At 34.5% G+C, this 13,862-nt stretch overlaps 1 pseudogene; it reads right to left on the bottom strand.

Moving 5' to 3' along the window:
- Positions 1 to 3,456: 3,456 nt before the first annotated feature.
- Positions 3,457 to 4,557, bottom strand: LOC125422199 (molybdopterin synthase catalytic subunit-like; annotated as a pseudogene).
- Positions 4,558 to 13,862: the final 9,305 nt, after the last annotated feature.

The raw sequence follows: 13,862 nt of genomic DNA, 5'->3' as shown, positions 1-13,862 counted from the left end.
GATTAAATATAAAGAAATGAGAAAACTCATGAACGAAGATATTTTTAATCTTTCTTTTTATATTAAAAAAATATTAAACACTTAACATGGATATAGAAAATAATTAAGTTTTTAAAAGAATTTAATAATTGATTGATAATATTTCCCAAAAATAAAAGATAGTTATAAATAAATAAATAAAATAGGGCTAATGTAACATAATGAGAAAATTAAAATTCATATATTTCCACAAAATTTATTCCATCTTATTAAATGAAATTTTTTAAATATATTAAATAATATACAATATATTTTTAAATTTCAATATAGAATTTTGTTTTTTTAGGATCCTTTTTAGTGGGGGCCCGAGACATAGGCCTTAAACCGGCCCTAATTGAATACCAAATAATATTACAACCTATGCATTCATGTTATATTAATCTATCAATCATCAATTAATTTACCAACATATCATTTAGTATTCAAAATTTGATCTCCATAGCAATATTAATTTTTTTACAAAGCTCTTGAAAGAATTTTGGACATTCTAATTAACAATTGTGTGGACGTTCTATCTTCACATAATGTGGTAAAATTATAATTTCTTTCGGCCTTGACCCCAATTTGATAAAATTATAATAATATAATTTGGAAAAACTTTCTATTAGAGAACCAAAAGTGAGATGAACTCAAAGAATGGGATGTTCCTTTCTATGTTTTACCTTTTAATGTATCATGTTGTCTTTCTAAAAACGATATTATTGATATTTAACCCATGAAAAGTCTAAAATACGTAAGTGGTATCCACAAAGAAATTTCGAACCCAAGTGGGAAAAGTTGCTCTTTATATAGCATGCATATGCAAAATTCCACTTTACTACAACTTGTGAATAACAGTCTAATGGATACTAAGGAAGACCCCATTGTCTACTTCTAGAATTTATTTTATAAGGCTTTCCATGAAGTATACACATTGGGACCCAATTACACGCTTATCTTTTTGCATGGTGGGGAGGCCTAAATTAATTTGAAGATTAAAATACTCTCTGCAAATCAACCTTTGTGATCATAAGGAGTGGACTTGGTGTTATTTCACCCAAAGAAAAACCCAACTTGTGGCTTGAAATTAAATTTTAGAAATTAAGAAAAATATTGCTTTTTTGTTTATTGGTAATAAGCAATGTTCTAAACGGCGTAAGGCGTCGCAAGGCGGTAAGATCAAGCATTAAGCATTACAGGCCTAGGCATGCTTAGGCAAAGCCTAGACGTGAAAAAGCGTTTTATAATTATATTATTATTTTAATTATTATAAGGCTACTAAATAAATAAAATAATTTATATTTTAAATATCAAAATATATATAAGTCTATATTACTTTTGTATGTGCAATAAACATTAATTAGCATGTAATTAATCATAATAGATTTATGAAAATTCGTGTTTTTCAAGTTTGCAACAGCATATTAGTTTCAAAACATATATATTATAAACCTATAAGTACCTAATAATTTATAGATTAATGCATACTTTAGCTATTACTATATTCTAACTCTTGTCTAATTTCATTTTTTCCTTCTTTTTTTTTTTTGGTTAAATTTTCTCTTTAATTTCCGAATCTTTATGTATTATGTTTTCGTTTTTTTTGTTTAAGAAAAAAAACTTAATCTTAAAAAAATTTTCATTTTTTAACAATATTTTTTATTTTTTAATTTCTTATGAATTATTTTTTAACATTTTTTAAAAAATAATTTTAGAAAAAAAAAAACTTTGAACAAAAAAATTCAGGTCTTTTAATCCTAGACAAGTATTAGACGGTCAACACAGCATTAATTTTTTTTTTTTTAAGCTTTACAACTATACAATACGTTATTATCATGACTAACGCATTTATACGGCGGCTTTTTCTGTCTTTTAGAATACCGATGATAAAAAAGATATTGCCTTTGATTGTCCCAAAATCAGCTTTTGATATTAGAGGACCACTGGCTGAGTAGATGATTGTGGGTTTGGCTTTAATATGTCCCTTGACCCTACTCGAAAAGTTTACAACTAATACACATAGCGATATATAGTGAGTGGGTATGTTCCCATACACGTATGTAACCATTTTTATCCATATATATATATATATATATTTATACTTTTTCTGTGTTTGGTTATACACGTTGCCTGATAGAGACCTTGGTGGTCATAGCCTTTTCCATTATCAAGTTGAGCATGTATCTAGCCGCATATAATACTTAATTTGTGAATTTCCAACAAAATAAAAGCTGCACGTAACATATTAATCAATTTATAATCTATCTACTGAATTTAAGAGAAATAAATGTATCTTGAAACGTCCAAACTTTCTGTATTTATTTCAGATGACACATAAAACATTTATGAAGGTATTATGAATACCAAAAAAAAAAAAAAAAAAATGAAGGCATTTTGTCTTAAGAGAAAAAAAAAAAAAAAGAAAAAGAAAAAAGAAGAAAGTATAGTATCTTTGATTTTACATTTATAAGTTAAAATTCACAGGTCCTGCATGGTTGATATTAATTAACATAAACTATAACAATTGCAGCCTTTTAGTCCAAATTTTCTGATAATTTGCTAAGGCATCCTTGAAAGGTTCAAACTTCCAAAAGTAGCGAGAATAAGAAGCTTGTTGCAATACAGGCTTTAATGTTTAAGTAGATCTCTTATGGTGGGAGACATCATCCAGCACATCCATGTTAGAGCTAATAGAACCACATATTGTTGGTGATAGATGGTTTTATAGCGGTAATGGATTTTTTAGCGGTAATTAATAGGACATTTAACGTTAATAGGATGTAGATGTCCAATATAAACTGAGATGTAAATCCTAGAAAGATAAAATATTTAAGAAACCCATTTATATGCTCCAAAATCTTCTGAGATAGAAGATAGAGGTGGAATTAAGAAAACAAATCATGAGGGATTGAGAGTTCTAGCCTTTTAAACCTTTATTTTCTATTATTATTAGAAAAGCTTATATACATTTTTTCTTTTTCTGATATGATACATTTTTTAGGAAAGGAATCAGAATTTGAAATTATTAACATGCTTATGAAATTATATCAGGTTCCAAAATGGACTTTGGAAGATTTCAAGCTGCTCAGTTTCCCGAAAAATGAGGCCCCATAAATCTAAAAACTTTTCCATACGGATTTATTGATATAAAAATTATAACTAATAATTTTGTAAAAGTTAAGAGCTTTAAAAAATATATATTAAATAAAATGATCACTTAGAAAAAGTGATATACTTTAATAGAAACCACCTGTTACTAAAAATAAAAAAATAAAATTTTAATCTAAGTGAATATGAAATATTATTAAATGATGTTGGTTCAATTAGTAAATTATTCACCATTACAATTAGAAGATCGTGAATTTGAATTAAACATGGAAGTGATAAGGCAAGTTATTATTCATTCATTATTAGTATTGCGGCATTAGAGTACAAATACAAAAATAAAATAAATAATAATAATAATAAGAGAAAATTAGAAAGAAACACTAGGAAAACTTCTTCCAACTCAATTTCACTGATTACTAACATAGTGATCTCCATTTTTTACGTTAACCTTAGCTCCACAACAGCTTTTTCTATCATGCATATTGACCTTAACCTTTTCCCCACAGCAGCTCCCATCCTTCCCAAGTTCCAATCTTCTCTCCAAAAACTCTAAGTTCTACCAAACCTCTCCATTGGCATACAACTCTTTGTTCCAAATGGGCATAGATGCCTTCAACAACTCATCAATGAGAAATTTATACATGTTTCCAATGCATCCTCCCAATGCACAGCCAAGACTGCAATGAGGACACTCGTTTCACCAACTGGAACATGGCCCGACCGTTGCAATGGATTGGAGATTCCAGGATGATCTTGCAGATGAACATATTTATTTGATGCATCTTATTGCCATTGGTACATATGCTTCATATTGCAGCTAGATGACAAACTTTCCATTCAAACTATCCTGGGTTGTCCCCAATAATGTTGATATAGCACCAGCCTGTGGGGCACTGACATAGTTGATATATTTAGCAAGGTCAATTGGGTTGTGCTCTAAGATTTCCACCTCAGCTTTGTCATCAGCTGCCATAGCTGTGTTTAAGGATTGTGCAACTTGTACTCCGTAGGAGTTAGCTTTCCTTTCCTAGCTAATGTTTCAAAATAAGAGCTGGTCCAAACTCATATTACCCACTTGTTTGCATTGGATAGAATTGATAAGAATGCAGATAAGCTCACACCGGATAAGCTATCACTCACACAGCTCACACCAGATAAGCTGCCATTCACACAGCTCACACCAGATCTGTCATTCACATCATTAGCACACAATCTGCCACGAGGAAAGGAAGGAAATATACCAGGACTCCAATCATCAGACAAGGAAAGAAGTAATGTTGAAGAACTAAAATAAGGAAAGCCTGTGTCCGAAAGGAAACAATCCCGAAGGACCTGCTGGTTTGACATGCTGTGCAAGCAAATTTATACGGTTTCGTTGACTTACTACACAAGGTTTTTAATTTTAATTTAATTTTTATATAGAAAAACCTCTTAAGGACACTTTTTAAATGCTCTTTATAACTTTCTTTTTTGAGTTGCTTATCTCTTATGTATAAGTACTATTGTACTCATCCAAGAATGTAGATATCAAATACAAAATCAATCAAAACTATTCCTTGATTTCTTCAAGAATGGATTCACTGCCAACGTAAATCGAAATGTGACTGATTATGGATAAAAGTTAAAGCAAATATCATAATCAAAGGTCCTTTGACCCTTAGAAATTAGAAGAGCTATTACTCAGATTGATTTGCAATTATGTTTCACGTAGTTTTTCCAGCTTGTTGGTTGACAAAGAAAACAATTTAGTAACAAACAATCAAATCCATTTCCTTCATGATATATAAAGTCCAGTAAGAAATTTCACAAACACATAGTCATCTAAAGCAAAACCAAAACTTTTTTTCATCTCTTTTTTTTTTTTTTTTTTTTTTTTTTGGGTGTCAATTGTGGTACATAATTTATCTATATTGTTTCGAAGACACGAATTTCTTTTAGAGCTTCACCATTTAAAGTTCAAGTCGACACTCAAGATCAAACTTTTTTTTTCCGGATGAAATAAGGTTCTATTAAGGATACAGGAAAACCTTGACTAACCATAGCTGAATCAGTATAGTTAAAAATGGAAAAGGGAATGAGAAATTAAAGAAAGTATAACAGTTCACCATCAGGCAAAGAAAATAATTTGGAAGATTTGCCTGTACCAGAAGAAGCTCTGGTAGGAGGCAAAGTGAACCTGTCAAATCATATGAACCTCAAAAGCATCTATACTAAAGATGTACAGTTATAATCAAAATAAAAGCAAGTGACACTCGAAACATCAAGAAAATGAAACTTTTAATTAGTGTGTACGTATCATTTACATCATTAAATGTTCAGGATACATGAACAAGCATGTATATTCACACTGTTTGTTTAGTAGTACACATGTTGCCTCACAATCCGACCCCAAGAAGCATACTTTGACATCACAATTTCTACGTGAATTTATGTACAAAATCTATGGTCTAACCAAAAAACCTAACATAAAAGAAAAGAATGTAAACGATAGTTTTGGATGAGAATTTTGAACATGTTATAGATGAGAAGTGTAAGAAATTATAAAGAAAAGAAAATAACAACAACAACAGCAACAACAACAACAACAACAACAACAATAATAATAATACAGTTGTCCTTGTTGATGTCTGACACTAATTCAACTCTCAACTCTTATGTGTTTAGCACGTAGAACATGAGACCAATTGTACAAAACTTGTGACCAAAACTTGAAAGAATAATACAAATAAAATCAATAATTACATTAAATTTAAAAAGAATTTAAACAAATACTATCACTTTCACATTAGCTTTGCCACCAGTATCTGATGCTTGATAATAGACCATTATGAAACAGACAACAATCATCCCAAATAAGCCATTTCTCCAAAGCTATTAGAATCTTTGTTGAACAAATTACTAAACTAATTAATATCATAAGGAAAAGCAAACCATACAAAGAATTATTTTACATTTTTACTATAAAAAAGTAAAGGAATTTATCCAAAATAAGTTCAGCTTGATTTTGCAAGTGTTACATATTTGAATGTCCATCTGCTGTCTCTAAGTCTAAAATGGTTTGCCATCTGACTGAACTCCTTTACAATATCCTTGTCTGCCGGTACAGATTCTACGACACAAATTTTAAGCGTTTTCAGTAATTGAATTGCCCCTTGTTCAAATCAACGAAAATGGAGCAAAACAAGCACTTTGCATGGTTGATACGAACCTAGGTTGACTTGTTCCTAAACCCGTATTTACCGAACCTGATCGAAATTAAGTACAAATTTTTATGGTCACCTTGACCCCTAATCAACTTATGGCTAGAAATCTTGGTATATGATGAAAACGCCACAATAGGTGATGGATGTCCTATTGATAAGTCAAAATAAAACACTCGATCTCTATTCGATGTTTTAGGTGTTCAAAGAGAAGAAAGAAAATTCTTCTCATAGATAATTTTTGAATAATAATCTAGGCTACTGTTCCATTGAAAAATAAGCCCATAAATAGGCTAAAGTTACAAGAAACCAAACCCTTAAGACATTAGGAAAATTAGGCCAATATAGTAAAAAGATCAGGAAAGTGCTGAATTTTCCAAGTTTCCTAAACTAATTTGTATTAATTAATTAACAATTAAAATAATAAAATATCAACCTTCCTAAATTAATTTGTCCAGAAAATAATTAAATAAAAACCAAAATAAAAGACTATTTCCTAAAACACAAAGTTAAATTTCAGATTTAGAATGTAGTTGACTAACTTTCCACACAAGCTGTCTTTGTTCAATCACCAGCTAGTTTAGGCTCTAAACCAGCTTCAAAATTTCCATTTAGGATGCCAAATAGAATTAGAACTGGTTCCCATATGTTACCTTTGATTGGAATGATCAAAACTTGCTTGGAATGCAAGTAAAGTGCTTCCCAGCACCAAAATGGTGAATTTCAGCCATATTGAAGGCTTATGCACAAATGATGAGCTTAGATGCTTTAGCTTCTACCTTGACATAATTCCATGACCTCTTGGTGAGCTCAATTACATTCATAACCAAACAAACTTGTCCTTTGCTACTCGAAGTCCATAAACGCACCAAAACAGCTTCTTGGATCCATTTCTGTCTTCATAACTTGGATGCACAATACGGGCTTTGAATCTTCAAGTATTATCATGCCTTTTAAGATTTAATAATACCTTGAATGAAACTAATCAGATTGTCCTTAAAACTCTTAGCTTGTGCCTTAGTAATTGGTCATATCTCAGTTGCACAGGATCAGCACCCCAACGTGTAGTTGATTGTACGGGTACAGGCGGATTCTCATCAATGATGCTGAGATATATGACCTTTCAACAGGTGTTTTCCTTGTCAATTAAGTAAATCATAAAAACAAATTAATAAGGACATGGTCTACAATTTTCTTCAACCCAAATGACATACCATTAAGCTAGGATGTCATGGTATATATTGATAAGGCAGTATAGTTGAAAAAGTTGTTTTACAGTTTTGTAAGATATGTATGTATCCTTTAGTTAGGCTTACCTTATTATATAAAGTTATCTCTTATCCATATATCAAGTTGTCTATATATATATATATATATATATATATATATATAGAATGTTTTAATAATACAAAAGAGCTTTTTCATACTCGCTATATCTTTATACTGTATCGAAGCAAAACTTACTCCACCTAGCTTTCTTTTTCTTTTCAAGACTATGTCAATTCCAATAACACTAGTTTCTAAAGAATCCATTGTTTCTGAACCTTTAACCATTAATAGTGAACCAATGTTTACAAATCGCATACTTGTGGTTATCAATATTGCTACACAAGCCCCATTAAAGCTTAATGAAACTACATATTTTCCTTGGAAGAAGTAGTTTGATCCTCTTCTAATAGGTTATGACTTACACGGGTTTATTGATAGTACAATTCTTTGTCCGTCACCAACTCGACCCAATAAGTCTTTCAATCCAGACTACCTTTTTTGGGTTCATCAAGGCTCCTTAATTCTTGGGCTCTTCTTGCTTCCTTATCACTAGAGGTTCATCTGTTTATGTTAACAGCAGATACGTCAAAGGAGGCTTCGCAAAAACTTGCATTAGCTTTTGCTAAACCTTCGTAGTCATGAGTTCTTCATCTGAAAGAGCTACTTATCAGCTCTTAATGCTCACAACAAGTTTTGGAATATTTAAATGATGTTAAAGTGGCTGATGAGCTTACTTTGATTGATCAACCTGTGACAGATGATGATATTACTCTCTATATACTTAATGGTTTGTCCTTTGAATTTGAGATTATTTCTGCTGCCTTTTGATCTAGAGATAATCTGATCAGCTTTTAGGAGTTGTATGAAAAAAATTGTTGAACATTCCAACTACATCAAAAGGCATGAAACAAGACTCCTTAACTCTCTCAATACTGTGCATACAGCAAACAAGTTCAATTCTTCATCCTCTTCCTCTAACTCTAGACTTTTGGTAGGTATAAAGGCCATAATCAGTTATATACCCAGCAAGGACATTCAGCTCATTTTTGCCCCTTACTAAAGCAACGATGGACCTCCATGCCTAAGCAACAGCAATCACCACCTATGTCTCGAAATTTCTCTCCCCAAACCTTTCATACGAGTTCCATCTTAAGGCTTGCTCCTCAAAATCAAAATCATTCTCAACCTTGGCTTCTTGATTATAGAGCATTTCATCATGTGGCACAAGATCTTCAAACCCCTTCACTTCATTTTGAATACGATGGTATTAATGAAATAACCATTTGCAATGGTACAAAGGTTTTAATTACTCATATTGACTCCACAACTTTGCCTTCAAATTCTCATTCTTACCTTCGTATTTCCTTGTGAAGGATCTCAGGACAGGTTCAATACTTCTCAAAGGTCCACTTAACAATGGAGTGTATGAATGGCCATGGCAATTTCATCTCCTCTTGTTGCTTACTCCTACGCTCATACCACCCTTCAAAAATTGGCATCACAAACTTGGTTATCCATCCAATAAAGTTTTACATCATATTGTGTCTAAATACTGTGTTCCAATTTCTTCCTTTAAAAATTTTCATTTTAATTCTTATCATTGTAATAAGTCTCATAAACTTCCATTTGATTTATCTTCACTAGCTAGCTGTCAACCTGTACAATTAATTTAATCTGACGTTAGTGATCCTGCTTCTACTATTTCTCATGATGGTTATAAATTTAATGTGATTTTTGTTGATCATTACACGAAGTATACATAGTTATATCCTATTTCTCACAAATCTGATGTTGTTTCAGTTTTCATTAAATTCAAATCCATTGGGGAAAAAAAATTTCAACTATCAATTATATTTTTGTTCAGATAATGGATGAGGGTTTATTAAACTAAAACCTTTTTTTCAAAATAACAACGTAAGACATTTTTTAACCACTCCTGACACAACTTAACAAAATGGCTATGTTGAAAGGCATCATCATCACATTCATGAAACAAGAATGGCTTTGATTACTCAAGCTAGCTTGCTTCTTAAATTTTGATCTTTTGCTTTTATTACTGCCTCATATCTCATCACTCGTCTACCCACACTCACTCTCAATAACTTGTCTCCTTTTGAAAAATTATTTCAAAAATCACTAAATTATAAGAAATTAAAGATATTTGGTTGTCTATGTCATCATTGGCTTAAGCATTATAGCCACACTAAATTAGACACTCCTTCCAAATCATGTGTCAATTTGGGCCCTCTTCAAAATCAAGGTGGTCCAAATGTTATGATTCTCATTCAAACACCATGTATTTCTCAAGACATGTGGTTTTTATAGAAACAATTTTCCCATTTATGACTCTTTCCAACCAATCTAATCTCTTCTCTCCACAGTCATCTCCATTCAAATCAATCCACTCATCTACCTCCCCTCACATACCTATCCCCTTTCAAACTTCTACTCCACCTCAACCTCTATCACCATTATCTTCTCCATCTACTTTACAATCTTCAAGTCTTAAAACTCTATCTCTTCTCACACAAAATCAATATTATTCAGCATTTTCCTTTCAACATCATTCATCATCCACTGTCTAAGTCTCTCCATGTTAACTTCCCTCCACATACGTCGCTGGTTAGTCTCCCTCATCATTTGATAGGACTTTAAGACAGTCATTTAAACACAACCATGGGACCTTAAAACCACCTGCTGCTTCATGTCCTCAACCTCCTTCAAATTGTGCACATATGCCATGTGCACAAGATCTCTAAATCAAATTTTGAAACCTAAACATTTTTTTAATTTATTTGTTGCCATAACTTCCCATGCAAGTGTGATCACAGAACAACGTACAGTTAAACAAGCCATGCAAATTCCTAAGTGGCAAGAGGCTATGTCCTGTGAATTTAATGCATTGCTTCAAAGTCAAACTTGGGAGCTTATTTCGCCCATTGTTCATCAAAACACTGGTTAGTTGTAAATTGGTCTTTCTAGTTAAGCAAAATCCTGACGGAATAGCTAGTAGGTACAAAGTGTAACACCCCGTCCCAAATCGCACCGGAATCCGTGCACGTTGACCGATGTTGACCGTTGACCGAGCGGGTCAAACATTGACTTTTTGTTCCAGTTGGAATTTCGAGTTGACCAGGGTACCGTGGCGACGTGCACGATGCTCCGAGTTCGTAGACTAGTAGCACGTCGAAAACGGAGCTACGGTTTGGAAGTTATGGGCAAAACAAGTTGCGGTCTAAACTGTCCAAGGGGTGCTGGAGTTGACTTTTTATTTATGGGGAAATGAGCTTTGACTCGTGCATGGTTGTGAAGTGCTCGTCGATACGAGTTCACAGACTAGCGGCACGCTTAAAACGGACATCCGGTTAAAAAGTTATGGACGTTTGAAGTTTACTGGATACCGTAATATTTTAATGTTTTTGAGTTGATGAACAGTGAATGCCACGTGTCAGCTTCTGATTGGTCCACGTGGCATGAACAGTATCACACCGGGGCTTTTATTGGATAAAAATCTCGGGGAAGAGAGAGAAAGAGAGAGAGAGTCTGACCGGCCGCCGGAATTTTTCAAATTTTCCGGCCGAATTACTGTACACGCACTGGCCAGCAAGGTTCCCCTCCCCATTTTCGGCAAAACCTCAAATTTTCACGGCGATTGGCCGCCGGACGCGCCCGGATCGGACGTCTGAAGATCGGCGGCGAGTTTTTCCCTCCACCGCCGATCGACCCACTTCCGGCCATTTTCGGGCCATTTTCCGGCCACACACGTCTGACACCCTTCATCCTCTCCTCAAGTCCGGCTGACCCACCAAGTTTCACGACCATCGGACCACCGACGCGCCGGGATCGGAGCGTTTTCCGGCGAGGGGCCAGAAATCTTCAAACCGTGATTTCTCCGCCGTCCGGCCTCCATTTTGCTCACTGCCGTTCCCGTTGGATTGCTCTCCCCACGATCTACAAATCTACAAAAAATCACGGCCAACGGCCACCGCACGCGCCGCCGCCGGCGACGGTTGCCGGTGACAGCGGAGGCTCGCCGGAAAGTACTGTTCCGGCGAGTACCCAGTCTTCCGGCCGGCTCCAGTCCACTGTGTTCGACCTCCTGAACCTGAATCCGACATCCGTTTCCACCAATTCACGACGGTTTGGGAGAATTACGGAGCCAAAACCCGAAAAGCTTTCCGGCGAGATTCCGACCTCGTCGGGTCCGATCACTGGAAAGTAAGACCGAATCCGTGATCCTCATCACGCGAGCTTCGATTCGGTATACAACTCGTAACCTTTAGATATTGTTTGGTGTTCGTTCCCCGGGTACCCATTTGGGAATTACCCGAATAAAATATTAATATTTTTGGTTGGTACACTGTGGTTGTGTAGGTGCGCGTACGAGTGGTGGAGTTGATCCCGAGGAGGATCTTAGTTGATTTGCGTGCTCAAGGTGAGTGACCCACCTTCAAAAATTATTTTGGGCAATTAATTATATTTAATTGGTATTTAAATTGATATTTAAATTATGCTCATGTGGTGTGATTTAATTATGGTTTTATTTTGGTTTAATTTATTTATTATGCATGAGCAAAGTGTATTTTGGTAGTATTTGTACGTGGTTTTAAATTTGATTTTCCGGGCATAATTGGGTTAAATATTTTACGAAAATATTTGTTTAAATTTTATAAATTATGCCCGCGGTATTTTTATGGTTGCATCTCGTACTTCGAGAAAGTTGTGGTTTGTTGATTATCAATGTTTCGTACCGGTTTATTAAATAAAAATATGTGGGATGGTAAGTGTGAGAATTTAATGTATTTCCCACGGTAATTTTGGAAAACGGTACGGTTGGTTATTAATGTTTATTTTTAGACGCACTCATACAGTATTCGTGTTCTGGTGTATGGTGTATGGACACGTGGTAGCGCGCAGGTATTATGTGGTTTAGCGCGCGGTTATTACTTCACCCGTGAGTTGCCATTGGACCGTGGGCAGGCAAGTTTGTTGTTGTGCACAGCCGCCCCCCTCCTTGGCCGGGTGATGGTTTTAGCAGCGGTACTGTCGGGACGCCGAAGTGCCGTTGCAGGTTTCTCTCTTTAACCCCCCCGCCAGTCGGTGCTCGGGACGCTGGGTATCGGAGGGCATCACCGGTATATGGTGTGGTGCGTCGGTGTAAATTGCAAATAATGTTTTAAACCCCAAAGGTGTTCAAAATTATTTACTATAATTTATTACATTTTAATTATATATTGGGGTATGTTTTTATTTATTTATTGTTTATCAAATGGTTTAATCCCTTGGTTTTCGGGAGGTATGTACATTGGGTTTTGCGAAAAGGTTTTAAAAAGGGAACATTTCAAACAGAGCGATTGGTGAGAGTTTTGAGGGAAATTATTATTTTCCAACAGTTATTATTATTTATTTATTAATTGTTTGTATTTATTTAATTCCCTTAATTATTATTATTATTATTTTATTATCATTAAAAGTGTACAGTAGATAGGGTCACTCACTGAGATGATTAGCATCTCACACTCTTAAATTCCGTTTCCTTAGGTGCAAGTGGTGGTAGACGTTCTTCCGGAGCGAACCAAGTTTTCCGCTGCTGTTGTGTTTCGAGAAGTACTTCCGTACTCTTTCATTTCAGTGTATTATTTCTTTCATCCTTGTTGTATTTCTTTGATTAGAACTTCTTAAAGCTCTGTATACTATTGGGATACTTATGTTTTATTTATGCACTGGATTGTTGTTGTTTTTGAGAAGTGCTGAAATTTGTGAAACAATTTGTAGTAATGTGGGAGGAATAAGGGGATGTTTATAGAAGTGTGTTTTCAGTGCAGGTAATTTGTGGTAAGTCAATCCCTTAGGGGAGGCTCTGCCGGATTTTCCGTTGGAGGGTCCAGTAGGGTTTCCCTGGGATCAGGGCTTGTCTACGGTTCCGGGGAGAAATTCTGGACGGGTCCTGACATAAAGCCCATTTGGTTGTAAAAGGCTTTTATCAACAATCCGGAATAGATTACTCGAATACCTTCAGTCCAGTCATTAAACCTACTACTGTACGACTTGTCTTATCAATAGCTCTCTTTCGAAATTGGAAACTTCAATAGTTAGACATGAATAATGCTTTTCTTAATGGATTTCACTTTGAAGAAGTTTATATGGCTTAACTCCTCAATTTTGTGAACCCTACCAAACTTACTTATGTGTGCCAGTTGAAAAAGGCCATTTATGGACTCAAGTAAGCTTTGCGAGCTTGGTACACCAAGCTTAAGGAATTTCTTC

The sequence above is a fragment of the Ziziphus jujuba genome, chromosome 4 (genome assembly GCF_031755915.1).
Source record: "Ziziphus jujuba cultivar Dongzao chromosome 4, ASM3175591v1".
Classification (NCBI taxonomy): domain Eukaryota; kingdom Viridiplantae; phylum Streptophyta; class Magnoliopsida; order Rosales; family Rhamnaceae; genus Ziziphus; species Ziziphus jujuba.
This window is presented reverse-complemented; position numbering and strand designations above follow the sequence as displayed.